The sequence below is a fragment of the Mus pahari genome, chromosome 18, assembly GCF_900095145.1.
Source record: "Mus pahari chromosome 18, PAHARI_EIJ_v1.1, whole genome shotgun sequence".
NCBI classification, from domain to species: domain Eukaryota; kingdom Metazoa; phylum Chordata; class Mammalia; order Rodentia; family Muridae; genus Mus; species Mus pahari.
Window position 1 is genome coordinate 26,313,661 of NC_034607.1, and position 15,446 is coordinate 26,329,106.

Below are 15,446 nucleotides of genomic sequence, written 5' to 3' on the forward strand. Positions count from 1 at the left end.
TTGATGGTTAAAAATTATTAGACACTATTTTATCTAAACATTTAGATCTTGTAGACCCCTGTTTGGTGTATAATGTAACATTATAGATAATGTAACCTGTCTTCACCTTCTATCTTGATTATGTTCATTTGCTATCAGGTCATGGAAAGAGATTCTCAGCAATACTCCTGGCTGACCTGTGTGGTCCTCTTAGATGAGAGGCGAGGTAGAAGAGATAGAATAGCATTCAGCATAGCAACTGGTTTGTTCTTCTCTTTAGTTGTTACTGTGGTTCTTTTAAGACCCATGCTGAATTTTCTCATTTCTTTGTCCTTTTGCTATTTCTTTTATTTCTTTCTTCTTCCTTTTGACATATTATCCATTTCCTTAGCTAAAAGTCCAATTCATAAACTTTGATGTATTGGCTTATGAGCAGACATAAGTATGAAAACACAATTCAGTTTCGGAACAACAATAATGAAGAATGTGAATGCACATAATAAACAATTTAACTGAGAATAAACAATTTTTAAGCCTGAAATGAGATTGTACTTGATGAACCCATTGTATTTTGAAAGCATTATTAAGTTGGAAATATATGAAATATGTCTAACTGTTGAACAATATAGCACAGCATAAAAGCATATATAGAATACAAAATGTTTACCGCCCCCCCCCCCGACAGTATAGCTGACTGCTAGCTGTGATTTGTACTTATTTCTAGGATTGCAGGACAGAGTGCCAGGACATTCCTGGCATAGTGGACATAAGTAGCCCAGAATAAATACCCACCATGGTGAAACCAAGAAATCGTAAGTGGAATCATTGTGGGCTAAGAATTGTTGGTATATTCTCCCAAATTACAGGACAATGAATAGAAACTACAGCCATACACCGTATAAAAAAAATTCTGGCAAAGATGGATTGGGGTTGTGGCAATGGTCCCCCAATGCAGCTGAAAATGATTGCCTAGGGACACTGCAGTCACCGTAATGGTCTTATACAACACTGTGCCCACACATTGTGGCAATACTGACACAAACACACGCACCCTACTTCTGATTGTACAGAACTATGGAGCATACATTTGCCTATAGTACATTATGCTTGATAGTGATGATAAAAGGACATTGATAGTTTACACATGCATGCATCGCAGTTTCTGTTACTCTAGACTTTGCTTCTGCTTTTAAAGTCTTCTTCTGCAAACTCCAAAGATATTGGAGGAAAGCCATTTTAGTAAACCAGCCTAATTCGTGGCTACCTTGTTAATATTTGTCCTTATACCCAGAGACAAGGTAGTTCTCACCCTTCATCAAGGATACATCACTTTGAAAAAAAATGGAGAGCATTTACAGAAATCCATGACCATACAAAGAAGCCCATTCCCATGGATACTTGTATGATACAACTCCCACTATGAATGGGCAGCAATAACTGCAGAAGAGGGACCAGAAAGATTTCAGTAGCCAGGGGTTTAGTGTTTACTGTGAGACTGTGTCTCTTAGAAACATGAGAAAGGCCACACACGTGAAGTTTCATTAACACAGTTGCCTAAACAAGAGCTGAGCAAGGATGGGGATAGCAGTGGACCAGTAAAAATGGAAGGTTTGTGGGGCCTCAGCCAGGGACAAAGAACTATGGTCAACTGGGCCTTGTTCCTAGCAGAAGAAATTATTTTCTCCCGGAAGAGCCCATCAATTAATACCTAGTAAACACAGTCAGTCTTGAGACTGTATACATACAGTTAATGTCATATGCACTGAGCAGGTTGTAGTTGTGTATGTAGGAAAACATGCATATATGTAACAACTAAAGGAAGAAGGACATGAATTTAAGAGAGAGCAAGGAAGTGTGTGGGAAGGGCTAATGGAAGAAAGGAAAGGGGAGGAAGGTAATTGTATTATAATACCAAATAATAATAATTATAATAGCAATTAAAAATAAGATCACAAATAAAACAAGTTATATAGTATCAAAAACATGCTTTAGTGCACAACGAAATGCCAATTTTATGATGGTTCCAGCCTCATCCATCTTGGGCTCACAGTGTGTCTGGATTGTATTAAAGGGCCATGTTGAAAGGTTAACCATACCGTGATGGTACAACTCGAAGATACTGATATAATAATCAAGTCATGTATTGTTGCATTTCACAGACTTTGTCCTCATCGAGTCTCGTAGAATCTGACTCTGCTTAGACAATTCTCAGAATCATCTCAATTTTTTATGTAATCCAACTGGCTCAACTTGACATCTCATTCCAACATTTTCTACTGATGATCTATATTTCTGATAATGTATAATATTAATTCAAATTTTCCTAAACTAAATCTAATTTTGTTTCCTACCCATTTTCCTTTTATTAGCTTCATTGTCGAGCTTCTGTCCCCTTCCTAAAATGTGAAAATCTACCCAGTTTAACATAAACTGAAACTACATCTTCACATTAAACCATAACCAATGGTAAATGAGCCAGATTAATTTTTAGCCATTTAATCACTTCCTTGGGGAGCCATATCTCTAGTATTTTCTTTTGTTTGTAGATCCCAAAATAGCTTTTATTTTACATTGTTAGGTTACATAGAAGAAATTTTAAAGAAGGTATTATTTGAGAACAAAATGTTTCTGGAATCGCAATGCCTTATATCTGAATTGTTTAATTTTTGAAACATATGAGGGTCTCTCTTACAACAAACTAAAGATGCTTTGTTTTTCACTTTTTTTGTATGTGCCCATTTTCTTCCTTCCTTCCCTCCTTCCTCCTTTTCTTCCCTCCACCTTTTTCTCTTCTCTTCTCTTCTCTTCTCTTCTCTTCTCTTCTCTTCTCTTCTCTTCTCTTCTCTTCTCTTCTCTTCTCTTCTCTTCTCTTCTCTTCTCTTCTCTTCTCTTCTCTTCTCTTCTCTTCTCTTCCCTTCCCTTCCCTTCCCTTCCCTTCCCTTCTCCCCCCCCCCCCTCCCCTCCCCTCCCCTCTCTCCCTTTTCTCTTCTTTTCTTTTGTTGTTTTACAGGCAGGGTTTCTCTGTGTAGTCCTGGCTGTCCTGGTTCTTGCTCTGTAGGTTAGTCTTGGCTCAAATTCAGAGATCAACCCACCACTGCCTCTCAAGCTCTGGGAATAAAACTATGCTCCACCATGCCCAGGTTTTGCCACCACACCCAGCATTTCTGCATTTTTCTTCAGTGTTTACTTGTTTTTCATTTGGCCTTTTCAAAACTGAAAAATAAATATGAAGTTATGGAAAAGGTTGGTGTGGTTTTTGCCATTTTTCAACCTTAGGCAACATATACAATAACAATTTTCTTCAGGAAAATTTACTTTATTTTTACTTTAGAAAAAAGCACAGATCTACATTTTTGGGATGCAAAAACTTCGGCAATAGTACTTATTTGTAAGCTTTTTGTATATTCATCTAAATGTGTTTTTAACTATTGATCTGATGACCTATATTTTTTTCTCTTAACTTCTTTCTTCCTTTTTGGAGATTACTTATTTCTAAAATACCCAAGGGCCATATTTAACGCATAGACATATTACCAGCTTTAAAATTTTAGTTGCAACTGTAATCTACCCTCCTTGTTTTAACCTACAATTTATAACAAATACGCCTAAAGCAAGCCCCTTTCTATTGTTTTCTAGTTGATACTTCCTTTTTGGACTTATACAATTTTTTGGTGAATTCCATACATTCACGTTTATTGAAGAAGTAAAAACTAATGAAGTTCATTATTATCTCAACTGAAAGATTTTTAAATACATCATAAAATAGCTTGGTAGTGAATAATCAATAAATATCATGCTTTAACTCTTCCTCCTTTACCATTGCAGTCTTATTGATCTACTTTGGCTTGCTAGGACCATAAACAACAATTACTACCAGAAGCTAAGATAACTTCTCTCAGACTTGTATACAATTGTGAATAACTGCCCAATTTAAGTGTTAAATACTTTGATGGAAATCTCCTGTTCCCTACAAATTCTAGTAGAAGAGGAACTAGATGGAGCTAGATAAAAATAAATTTTGAAAATAAACTTAGTGTTGCCATATAAGTATATTTATCATCTTAATTACTATATACTGCTTTACCCTAGGTATAGTATCTTATTTGTTTGTCAACTTAAGGAACTGTTATTTTAAGAAGTTAAATTCTTTTAGATTATACTAGCCTTGACTAATAAAAACCATTAGGTCAGAGATTTCCTAAAATTTCTTAAGTTTTTGATACATATAGGTTGATGCCTCTCTTTACTATGCCCAGTGTTTGGAAATAATATAATTGGATATCTAAAAATAAGCTAACTTTCTTTAAGCCTCAGTTGCTGGTTTTGAAACTGTAATTTAATTACATTTCCCCCTGCCTTTTCCTCTCACTAATCCTCTTCACAAGTTCTTCCTTTTTCTCCTTTCTGTTGCTAGAGGGAAGAAAGGTGATGGTTTGAGGATGTCCTTTTGTGAAACAATGCTGTTCTCCCAGGTTTTCTATCTTTAGTTCCCGAACCTCCCCATACCAGGCTGCATGAGATTATATAAATCAGTGTTTCAGTATTGTCCTCTAGCCTGTAGCTTGAAAAACTCTGCTTAGCTTGGCCTTTCTGTGCTTTACCCAATGGAGAAATTTTCAGAAAATATTACTTAAAAATAGATAGATTGTATTTAGCCTTATGTACATGTTCTTCATTTCATGTCATATCTTTACCGACCTATTTCCTCTGAGATAAACTAGGGCTGCTGAGTAAACATCACTGGGAGGGTCTCATCCGAGCAATAGAATATGATTATATTCATCTCATGAAGTCTTAATTGGTCTTGCAAATGTATGGCACATTATGTAGTCAGCTACAAATTAATGATTAATAATGGGATATAACATTGATATTTATCAAATTTTAACATGCTAGTAATATAGTGGATATTTTCAAAATTTAAGAATTGATAAATTATTCAATGTATCAAATCATTTACATAGCTCAAAAATATAAATACTTTATATGTTAGACTGTAGCAGTTTTCCTTAAAGCACTATGTCCCAGCCATCTGATTCTCCTTCATAGAGAAAATCAAATCTGACCTTTTATTAAAATATTCAAGCAGCTATTATGTGCATATACAAGTTTCTAGATGTATATACCTTTATAATTTTAAATAAATAGTATAATGCTGTAGTAACATATATGGAAAAATCTATCTCAGATTAGTACAAAAATCTTGCTCATCCAGCCTGGACATACAATTAAGTGGTAGACTTCTTAAACACCATGAGTGATTCCATTGGATATAATCTCTGGTACCACAAAAAAGGGACAACTTTACTTATGTCTCTACTATAGCATGACATGCAGATGTACTATAGCTTCATAAACTAGTTCCCTATAAATAAATATTTTGGTTGTTCCAAAATTCAAGCTAATGTAAATAATGCTACATTGTGATTTTTATCCTTCATCTGTTTACGGCATCTTGGCTTGCTCTTAAGCTTACATTACTTGTATATATCAAAACTGAAGTCAGTGACTGCCTAACATTCACTATGTTGTACATCATGCCCACACTGGTGTAGTTATTTGTTTCATTGTTCTATAACTTGGATTCATGAAGGTTTTCTTCTGTTAAATCAAATTTCCCCATTCCTAGCTAAAGTAACATTTTGAACCAGTATTCATAGCATTTGGCTATAATTCTAGCACTAAGAAGGTAGAGGCAAGAGAATTGTCATGAGCTTGTGGTCAGGTTGGGCTGCAGAGATAAAGAGGTTGGGGACAAGCAGTGTCACAGAATGAAGACAAACTAATCAACAACAACTAACTAAGCACCACCACCACCAACAAACCAACCACAACAACCAACTAACCAACAACTAACCAACCGGCAAAACAAAACAAACACACATTACAGTTCCTTACTGTAGACAATAAGATGTGCTACTTTTGAGTTATATTTAGACAGTAAAATGATGAATAGGTAATTTACTTATTAAAAAGAAAAAGTATTTTATGTATTTATTATTATTATTATTATTGTTATTATTGTTATTGTTGTTGTTACTATTTATGGGCCTCATGTAACCTGAGTTGGAACTTGTCATATGGCTGAGATGAACTGAAAGTTCTCATGCTCCTGCTTCATCAAATACGGAGTTTACAGTCATGCACCACCACATCCTACTGTTCATTGTAGTTCTAAATCTATAGTTACTATGAATCTGGACAAGCCAAGGCTTTAGTTTCTGCTGTTTTCAAGGCTAGGTATTGACAAGGGAAAGAGGAGTAGTCATGTATTTTGGCCTGACCTCACAATAAAACTGGCGCAAATTCCCAGTCTCTCTATCATAACCCTCCTCATCTGCTGTGGCAAGTGCCTTTGTCTTATCAATTTTGTTTGGCTGGAAATCACACATCGCATAGCTCTAATAAGATGCTCAGAAACAGTTTAGTGTCCTTTTAGGCAACGTTAAGCATTCCTTATAGAAGATTTGCAAAGTACATTAAAATCCAGGAAAGAAACTTTGACCAGAATTCAGGGTGAAATCGCTTAGCAAAAGGGGTCCAAATGTGCACTTGGTAGAGGGTAATTCCACGGTGACTTTAGAAATGCTCATGTTTCAGTTCATTTAAAATTTATCAACCATCCTATAAGGAAAAGCTTCAGAATAAAATCATGAATACCATCCAACCCTGGGCTTTTGCATGAATTTTCAGACTGGCTCAGCTGAACAATGGAGCTATGGTAGTGTGTTCACTTGCCAAATGAGTTCAGCATTATCTTCTCCTAACTCTCCCCTGTCAGACCTCACTGGGAGTGTTCTGCAGCTGCATGGCTTGTCTCTTACAGGAATATCATCTCTGAAGTCAATTTTGCATTTTAGTTTCCTATTTTTCTCTCTTTTAAAAAGAACTGTTTGCAGCCCCATAGGAGGAACAACAATATGAACCCACCAGTATCCCCAGAGCTCCCAGGGACTAAACCACCAACAAAAGAGCATACATGGAGGAACCCATGGCTCCTGTCACATACATACCAGAGGATAGCCTTGTTGGACACCAATGTGAGAAGAGGCCCTTGGTCCTGCAAAGGCTTGATAGATGCCCTGTGTAAGGGAATGCCAGGGCCAGGAAGCGGGAGTGGGTGGGTTGATGAGCAGGGGGAGGGAAGAGGGGATTTTTTTTTAAAGAGCTCTTTATTGTTTGTGAATTTCACATCATGTACCCCAATTCCATGCATCTCCCCTTCTCTTTACGTACATCCTTCACCCTTTTAACCTCTCCTCTGACACAACAGAGAAAAAAAATGAAAACGTTGTTGTTGAAGCTGCAGTGTGTCACATTGTGTACCATAGTATCTGCTTTTGTGTGGGAATCGGGTGTGGCCGTGGCAGGTGTGGCTTCGAACTTGTGAGCCAAGATGATACCCTGGTTCACTGGCAAGCCCCATGATTCCCTGCTTGATTACCAAAAACCTGATTATGCGCACCTGAGTGATTACTCGCTGCCTGTCTGATGTATAGCGTCATACAGCATATTATTGAGTCACTGGCCTATCAACATCCACCATGCACGTAGAAAAAAAAGTGTGCTGAATGCTGATTGGATGATGAGTGATGAGAGACAAGTGCAGAAGGTGGAAGGGGATAAATTGGGCGATCCCAGAATAAAGAGGAGAGAAGCTGAACTGCAGTAGGAAGCTGCTCAAACCCTGCCTTGGCGTAAGTGTCCTCTTTGCCCCACCTCTGCGGGATGGAGGTCAGGGGCATATAGCACTTTTGTCTATTTGTCTTTGCTTGCAGATGTTCCTTGCAATGACTTGTTGGTATGGTTCAAGGCCTCTGGCTTCTGCTGCTTTATCAATTCTGGAACTTCCTCTCAGATACCCTGTAATCGCCCTGTGTCATGGAGATCCTGTAATTTTGGATCTGGAGGACCAGCCCCCTTTATTCATTTCAGCAGTTTATCGATGGGGATGGTGGTAGATGATAGAGTGGGCTGATACAAAAGCCTGGATCTGGGCCTGAGTGGTAGATAAGCTGGTCAGCCCACTGGCTGTTCTGCTCTTGTGCCCTTGTGCGGATGGCTGACCTGCAAAGCCTGCATCCAGGACCAGCTCTACTGTGCTGCCCCTGTGAGGTGCAGAGGTGCTCTAGAGTGGTGATACTAAGTGCTGCTGCTGCTCATCAGGGCAGGGCCAGGTCTCCTGTTGCCTCGACCCCAGGGCCAAGCCTCTGTCTGCTGCAGATAGGGAAGGGTAAAGGGGGAGGAGGGCATCTCTTCCTTATTCAAGTCTCCCACACTTGTATCTTCAGGGCTTGCCTGCAACTTTCACAACTGCGGAGGGGAATGACAGGATGGGAAGGGGATGGGAGACTGGAAGGACACTCTCCTAAATACTGTTTCTGCTAGGGGCAGGGTCATCTCTCTTGATCTCATACTTCCCGGGCCAGCCTAGGTGAGGAGTGAGGTCAGTCCTGTACAACCCTCAGATATCAACATATCCTCATGCAGCAATCCTGACCTTTGATGGTTCTAGAGCGCTGCTGCTGCTGCTGCTGCTGCTGCTGCTGCTGCTGCGGTTGCTGCTGCTGCTGCTGCTGCTGCTGCTGCTGCTGCGGCTGCTGCTGCAGGACCCTGGACTCAGACACTGGCTCCTCATATCGGGCTGTTCCTTATTACCACGGAGTCTCCAGTTCTTCCTGTCTTCATTGTGCTCACCTACATCCTTCTGTTGCTCTTCTTCTCCCATTTCTCTACTACTGACTTGTTCCTCTTGTGTCACCTACAGTCTCTGAATGTCTGGGGTTGTCTCAGAAGTTGTTCCAGGAATCCTCTTCCCTGCCTGTGAATTATGGTGCTGGGCAGGGATCATCTCAGGCGTGGTCTGCTTCCACAACCTGTGGGGGCACACGACTGATACTCATCTCAGGCTAGCTCTTTGCTCGGACCACAGGATTGTCTGTATAGGGCTCATTTCTGCTCTGGGCTACTGTCTCAGAGAGGTTCTGCTAGTCTCTGGCTTGCTTCCTGTCCTGGAGCCTGTCCTGGGCTGCCTATCACTGGACTGCTGATCATCTCAGGCTCACTTTCTTCAGGGAATGTTAGCCTACTAATCAGATGTTCATAGGTCAGAGCATAGACATAGCCCCTGTCCTCTCTGCCACCTATTGATGCCCATGTGACACAGCAGCCACACCTAAAATGCCCCTAGGGGCAGGCGCATTTTATTTTTCTTAATTTTCTCTTTCTTTCTCATTTTCACCTGTTCTACGTGCTTCTTAATAAATGTTCTCGCTTCTTGGATGTTCCTTATTCAATGACAGATGCCCTTATGTATGAAAAGCGCAGATAGACTTTACATTTAGGAATTGCCTTAAATTCAAGAAAACCCTATATTGACACTTAGCCACACTGATATAACTAAATTCACTGTATAAAAAAAAAAAAAAGTAAGCCAGAAACCAATCCATAATCCATGCTGCCCTGGGAAGCTTCTTTTATGGTGGTGTGGATGACTGCAGAGCCATAACTGAGAATAAGAAGCATTGAAGTTTTCTGTGACAAACTATCGCTAATCCAAACAAAGCAACAAGAACAAGAAGAAGAACAAACAACAACAACAACAACAACAACAACAACAACAACAACAACAAACCATTCCAGACAGGAAGCTATCGAATAAGTCCTTACAAACCACAATGAAGATGCTAAAGTGCGGCTCTTCACCGTGAATGGCTTCTGGTAGAGTTCGGCTGTGGCAGGCAGAATTGGGTATCAGGAAGGACTCAGCTTCTTTAAGGGGCCGGCCTCTGAGAATTGCACCCTGATCCAATGAGTATATAGGCCACACAAACTGGATGTTGTGGGGATTTTGCTTTTGTACTTTGGGCGGACAGCACGAGGGTAGAAGGGTGGACCCGGGAAGAGTGGGAAGTTTGTGTGATTGTGGTGCATTGTAGAAAATTCTGAAATAATTAATAACAGTATTATACTGGGAAAACATGTTAAAAAATAAGCTTCCCTTTGTAGCTTTAAGAAAAATATATTTTATTCTTTCAAATCCTTATATGAATAGCTAGACAGAAAGATTTCAAGAATATAGATAAATGTCACCACCAATCAAGAAAAATCTAGTCAAGACTTGTTAAACATTACACTTAATGATAACAAAACACACATTGTTTTTCAGCATTCCTAGGAAATGTATAAAGACAATCTTTCTGAGCAGAAAGCAAACATCATTAAATTTAAAAGTCTTAAAACCACCCATAACTATACTTCACATACTAAGGGACTAAATTATAAAATGAAATGAATATCTGTAGTCTTTTATGTTATGATTTTCTCCCATTTTAGGATCACGTGGATATGTGTTAATATAATATCCAGCATCCCGAGTTTTACAGGAATGTTTCCATACAATAGTATAAAGTATAACAACTTCGGCTGCAGCTCAAAGTGGGTTGTTTCAACCACTGATACTCTGAGCAGGGAATGTCTAAATAACTAATGAGTCTAAATGGGAATCTCAAAAGAAACTTTAAAAGTTACATTGAGAAAAAAATTAAAATAAAGCAAATCAAACTTGCACGTAGTAGCTGAAGAATGTTCAAGTGAAAAAAATCATATAATAATTAAATGCTTAGGTTGCTTAAGAAACAGTAAGTTTCAAGCCAATAATCTAGGGTCTAATATCAAGATCCTAGTATCTGGCATAAAGAGACTAAATTAAATCCAAAGCAAAAACACTTTTGTGAATATAGACAAAAATGCTAGTACACAGAATTCAGAAATCCATAAAGGAGCATGATTAGGAGGGATTTATTCCAAAGATGTCTGAAAAAAAATCAATTAATATAACTCACTGTATATTCAATGAAAACAGAAGTAGCATGATCTTAATAAAAAGAAAATTGACAAAATTACAGTCTTATGAGAGCTCTCAGCAATCCAGACAAAACCAGACCACAATAACTCTTAGGTCTAAAATCATATTCATGGAACAAGCCTGAGACCACACTTCTTAGGCTGCGAAGAAGACTAGGGTATTGGAATCTGTCCCTTTTTTTCTTAACACACATTGGAGTTTAATTCATACAATGCAGTAGGTAAAATAAACAAACGGCATCCAGGACAGAAATATGAAAATATAACTGTTCTATTGGTACCTAACACAGGTAATGTGGAAGCACCGAGAATTTAGTCAAAAGGCCTTTGAAAGCTAATAGTAACTTCACCCCAAACTCAGTATATAATAACAAAATCTTTAACTTTATGTATATGTTCTAGCAATGGATTTGTGAACACTAAAAACAAGAAAACAAAAACCTTCTGTGTCTACTATCTACAATTCATAAAGATATACTGGTAAAATTGTACTTAGGAGGAAATCTGACAAAATATCACATAGAAATTGTAGGGGGGGGAACACAAAGGCCATTGCTCCAGGCCTTCTTAGAAAGGGGAACAAAATACTCATGGCAGCAAATATGGAGACAAAGTGTAGAGCAGAGACTGAAGGAAAGGACATCCTGAGACTGTCCCACCTTGGGATTCATCCCATATACAGTCACCAAACCACACACTATTTTGGATGACTAGAAATGCTTGCTGACAGGAGCCTGATATAGCAGTCTCTTGAGAGGCCCTGCCAGAACTTTACAAATACAGAGCAGGATGCTCATAGTCAACCATTGGACTGAGCATGGGGTCCCAATGGAGGAGATAAAGGAGTGAAGGAGCTGAAGGGGTTTGCAACCCCATAGGAAGAACAATATCAACAGCCCCCCCCCCAAGCTCCCAGGGACAAAGCCACCTGTAGAGAGCTGTGAGCAATTGCCCTTACAGGATGGCGTTGGCTTCTGTTGTTCATAACTATAAACATATAATGTGCACAAGTGCAAGAGTGAATTCGNGCCAAGTCACGACCCATCCCGGGGTGTACTTTTGAAATTATGAGCAAGCAGCCAATCAGGTGCAGACANNCCNCNCTAGACATATATAAGCTGCACCATTTCTGGGGCTCGGGGTCTTCCTCCCAATGAAACAATAAAGCTTTGCCACAGAAGAATCCGGTTGTCCGAGTGTGTTCTTGCTGGCGAGACATCAGCTCAGGACAGCCACTAACCTAGGTGTACACATGGCTTTAGCTGCATATATAGCAGAGGATGGCCTTGTCAGGCATCAATAGGAGGAGAGGTCCTTGGTCCTATGAAGGCTCTGTAGATGCCCCAGGGAATTTAGGGCAGGGAGGCAGAAGAAGGTGAGTGGGTGGAGAAGCACCCTCATGGAAGCACGGGTAGGGGGATGGGATAGGGAGTTTCCAGGAGGGCAGGAAACCAGGAAAGGGGATAACATTTATAATGTAAATAATGAAAATATAAATAATAAAAATAAATATAAATAATAAGTATAATAAATAATAAAGTAATACAAAGTAATACAAAATAAATAATAAAATAATAAAAATAATATATAAATATTAAAAATAAATAAATAAATAAATTTACAGTTTAAAAAAGAAATTGGAGGGGAGCTATACAAAACACTGATGAAAGAGACTGTAAACATATATAAGATGTATCAGGTGCATGGGTAAAATACTGGACATAGTAGAATAATCAGTTCTCCCAAATGTCCATAAAGGTTTAATACAATTCCTAATATCTCACAACTTTTAGAGATATAAAGAAAATTGTGTTGAAATGCACATAAAAAAAGCTAAGCTACTGAAAAACTGTTTCAATGATTTTTTTTTAATGTGTGCCTCTGTGTGGATGTATGCACTTGGTCAGTGTGGGTGCCCACAGTGACTAGGTGTGTCAGATTTTCTTGGAGGTGAAACTATAGATGGTGGTAAGAGGCCCCAAATAGGTGTTTTGTATATATCTTAGGTACTTTACAAGAGATGTGTGTGCTGAACTGTCTAGACATGAATAGTTAAATTAATAGTAGCAGGAGGAGCAAGAGGAGGAGGAGGAGGAGGAGGAGGAGGAGGAGGAGGTAGAAAAGTTCCAGATAAAGATAGAAAAAAAGATGAAGTTAAAGATAAAGAAGATAACAGTTGGTTTGTTAGAGTTTTAGAATTTTTATGTAGTTTCCTCATAATCAAGATACATTGGTAAAACAATAGATGCAGTGAAATAAAACAATTCACATAGCAACACTGACTTTTGACTATTAAATCTAAGAATGTAGCCTTCCGAACAAATGTTTTGGGTTAATTAGACACCTATAGACTGTCAAATTGAACCTCAACTCATAGTTTCTACCTAATGCAAAAATTAGTTTAAATTAAACTGAAGAATAAAATGTAAGACTAAAATATGAAATACTAAATATTAGAATATTAGTTATTATTATTTATGTTTGAGATGCTGGGAAGTTCCCTGAAATTTAAAACAAAGCACATGTTCTATCACTGAGGAACATACCCAACCAACATAAACTATTTTTCATAAAATTATATAATGTTTTAGATACATAGGATAAAATATTTTAGATATAGAGCTATGCCAATAATTGCTAGCATAATTTTTTGCAACCTATTTTCAATAAGGGTTTCAATCTATCATATCACCCAATACCCAGCAGAGGTAGTGGAAAAGTTATTAGGATACGGGGAAAGTGAAGTGGACCTGTTCAGAAATAGTTCTTGGGGGCAAGCTTGATCTTCTTTGGCAGCAGTTCATTCTGGCAGCAAACCCTAAATATGACTCATCAGCTGCAGACCAGTCCCCTAGGCAGGCAGACAGCACAGGAACCAGCAGCTTCAGTCCAGTCCTCTCAGCAGGCAGAAACCCAACAGCTGTAGTTCAATTCTGAGGAAAGCTCCAGGCTCACCAACCAGTCTGAGGTGAAGACACAGACGTGGCAAGCTGCCTAAGGAACCCCCAGAGCAGTTTTTGGGCCCTTTCTCTCAATGGCAGCAGCATTACCACAAGTTGAACTTAGTGAAGCTATATAAGGCAAACCAATGCATTCATGCTGTTAGCGAGGCAGAGCAAACCAAACCAATGCTCACTGCTAGTCTCCCACTGTCTGTGTGTTCATATTTATAGTCCTTAACCACAAGTTCTTTCACGTGTTTGCTATATCAAAACATCCCTTCACCCATTCTGCTTCAGGAAAACATTCCTTCCTGTGTCTGTTTTAGCAAAACATCCTTTCACCTGTGTCTGCTTCAGGAATACATTCTTTTCTGTGTCTGATCCAACAAAACATTTCCTTTCATCTGTGTGCCCCACATCATTTGAAATAACTGAGTTTCCAAAGAAACTAGAAGTTTCCAATTCAAATAATCTTTACATGTTACTGCAGATATCACAATATATTAAAAAATAATTTTGGATTTGGATTTCTTCAAAATTAGAAAAAAATGCTTTGCAGAAAATTCCATTAGAAACAGTAATAGGATACATTGCAGCTTGAAGGGAAAAACTATCATTTGTGAGACAGAGGCAGGTTGTTGGCAGATTGAGTTAACCTGTGTTGTCAGTTTAACTCAAAGTAGTGATCTATTGACATCTGTACCCTAATTAGCTGAGCTTATAGGAAGTTACAGTTATGCTTGTGTAGAGGACAAAGCAGGGCACTAAAATGATTATATACAGCGACAAACTTGTTTCACTCCGGGGACACCAGGATGTTTAAACACATGCAAATCAATATATACAATATAGCCCATAAACAGAATGAAGAAAGGCGTCAAGGGAGATAATCCCAGAATGAACCTTGATAAAATTCAACATTGCTGCATTTTTAAAGCGATGCATATGGGGCTGGAATGATGGCTCAGCACTTAAGAACACTAGATGCTCTTCTAGAGAACCTGAGTTCAGTTCCCCAAACTGACATGATGGTTCACAACTATTTAGCATTTAGCTCTCATCTCATCGGATCTGATACCCTATCTTCTGGTCTCTGTGGGCACCATGAACTCAAGAAGTACATAGACACGCATGCAGGCAAAACAGTCAAACGTATAAAGAAATAAATACAAATATAATAATAATAAATAAATATATACAAAACTACTGAAAATTTTTATATAAACTGGTAATGCTTCACCGTGTAAAATATTAAAATCTACATATGATAAACCCATTGTCAATATTAAAGTGAATGAAAAAGTGAATCTCCTGTAAAATCAGTACCAAGACAAGGATGTCTATTCTCATCAATTCTACTCCATGCAGAACTTGATACTTTAGTTAATGCAATCAAGCAAGAGAGAGATATTAAAGAGGTAAAGAGAGTAAAGAAACCAAATTATACCTGTTTGCAGGTTACATGATTCTATAGATGTAAAAGTTTAACTGATCTACCAAAAGACTCTTAGAAATGACAAATTCTGTAAAATAGTAGGTTACAAAGATCAACGACTAAAAATGACAGACTCGTAGTGAAATCTTTCAGAAGAAAGTAAGGAAGATAATCCCATAAAAAAATTATTGTAAAGTCAGGAGTGGTTGAACAAGCATTAGATC

At 38.3% G+C, this 15,446-nt stretch overlaps 1 pseudogene; it reads right to left on the bottom strand.

Annotated features, from left to right (window-relative positions):
• Positions 1 to 9,055: 9,055 nt before the first annotated feature.
• On the bottom strand, positions 9,056 to 9,176 carry LOC115062523 (annotated as a pseudogene).
• Positions 9,177 to 15,446: the final 6,270 nt, after the last annotated feature.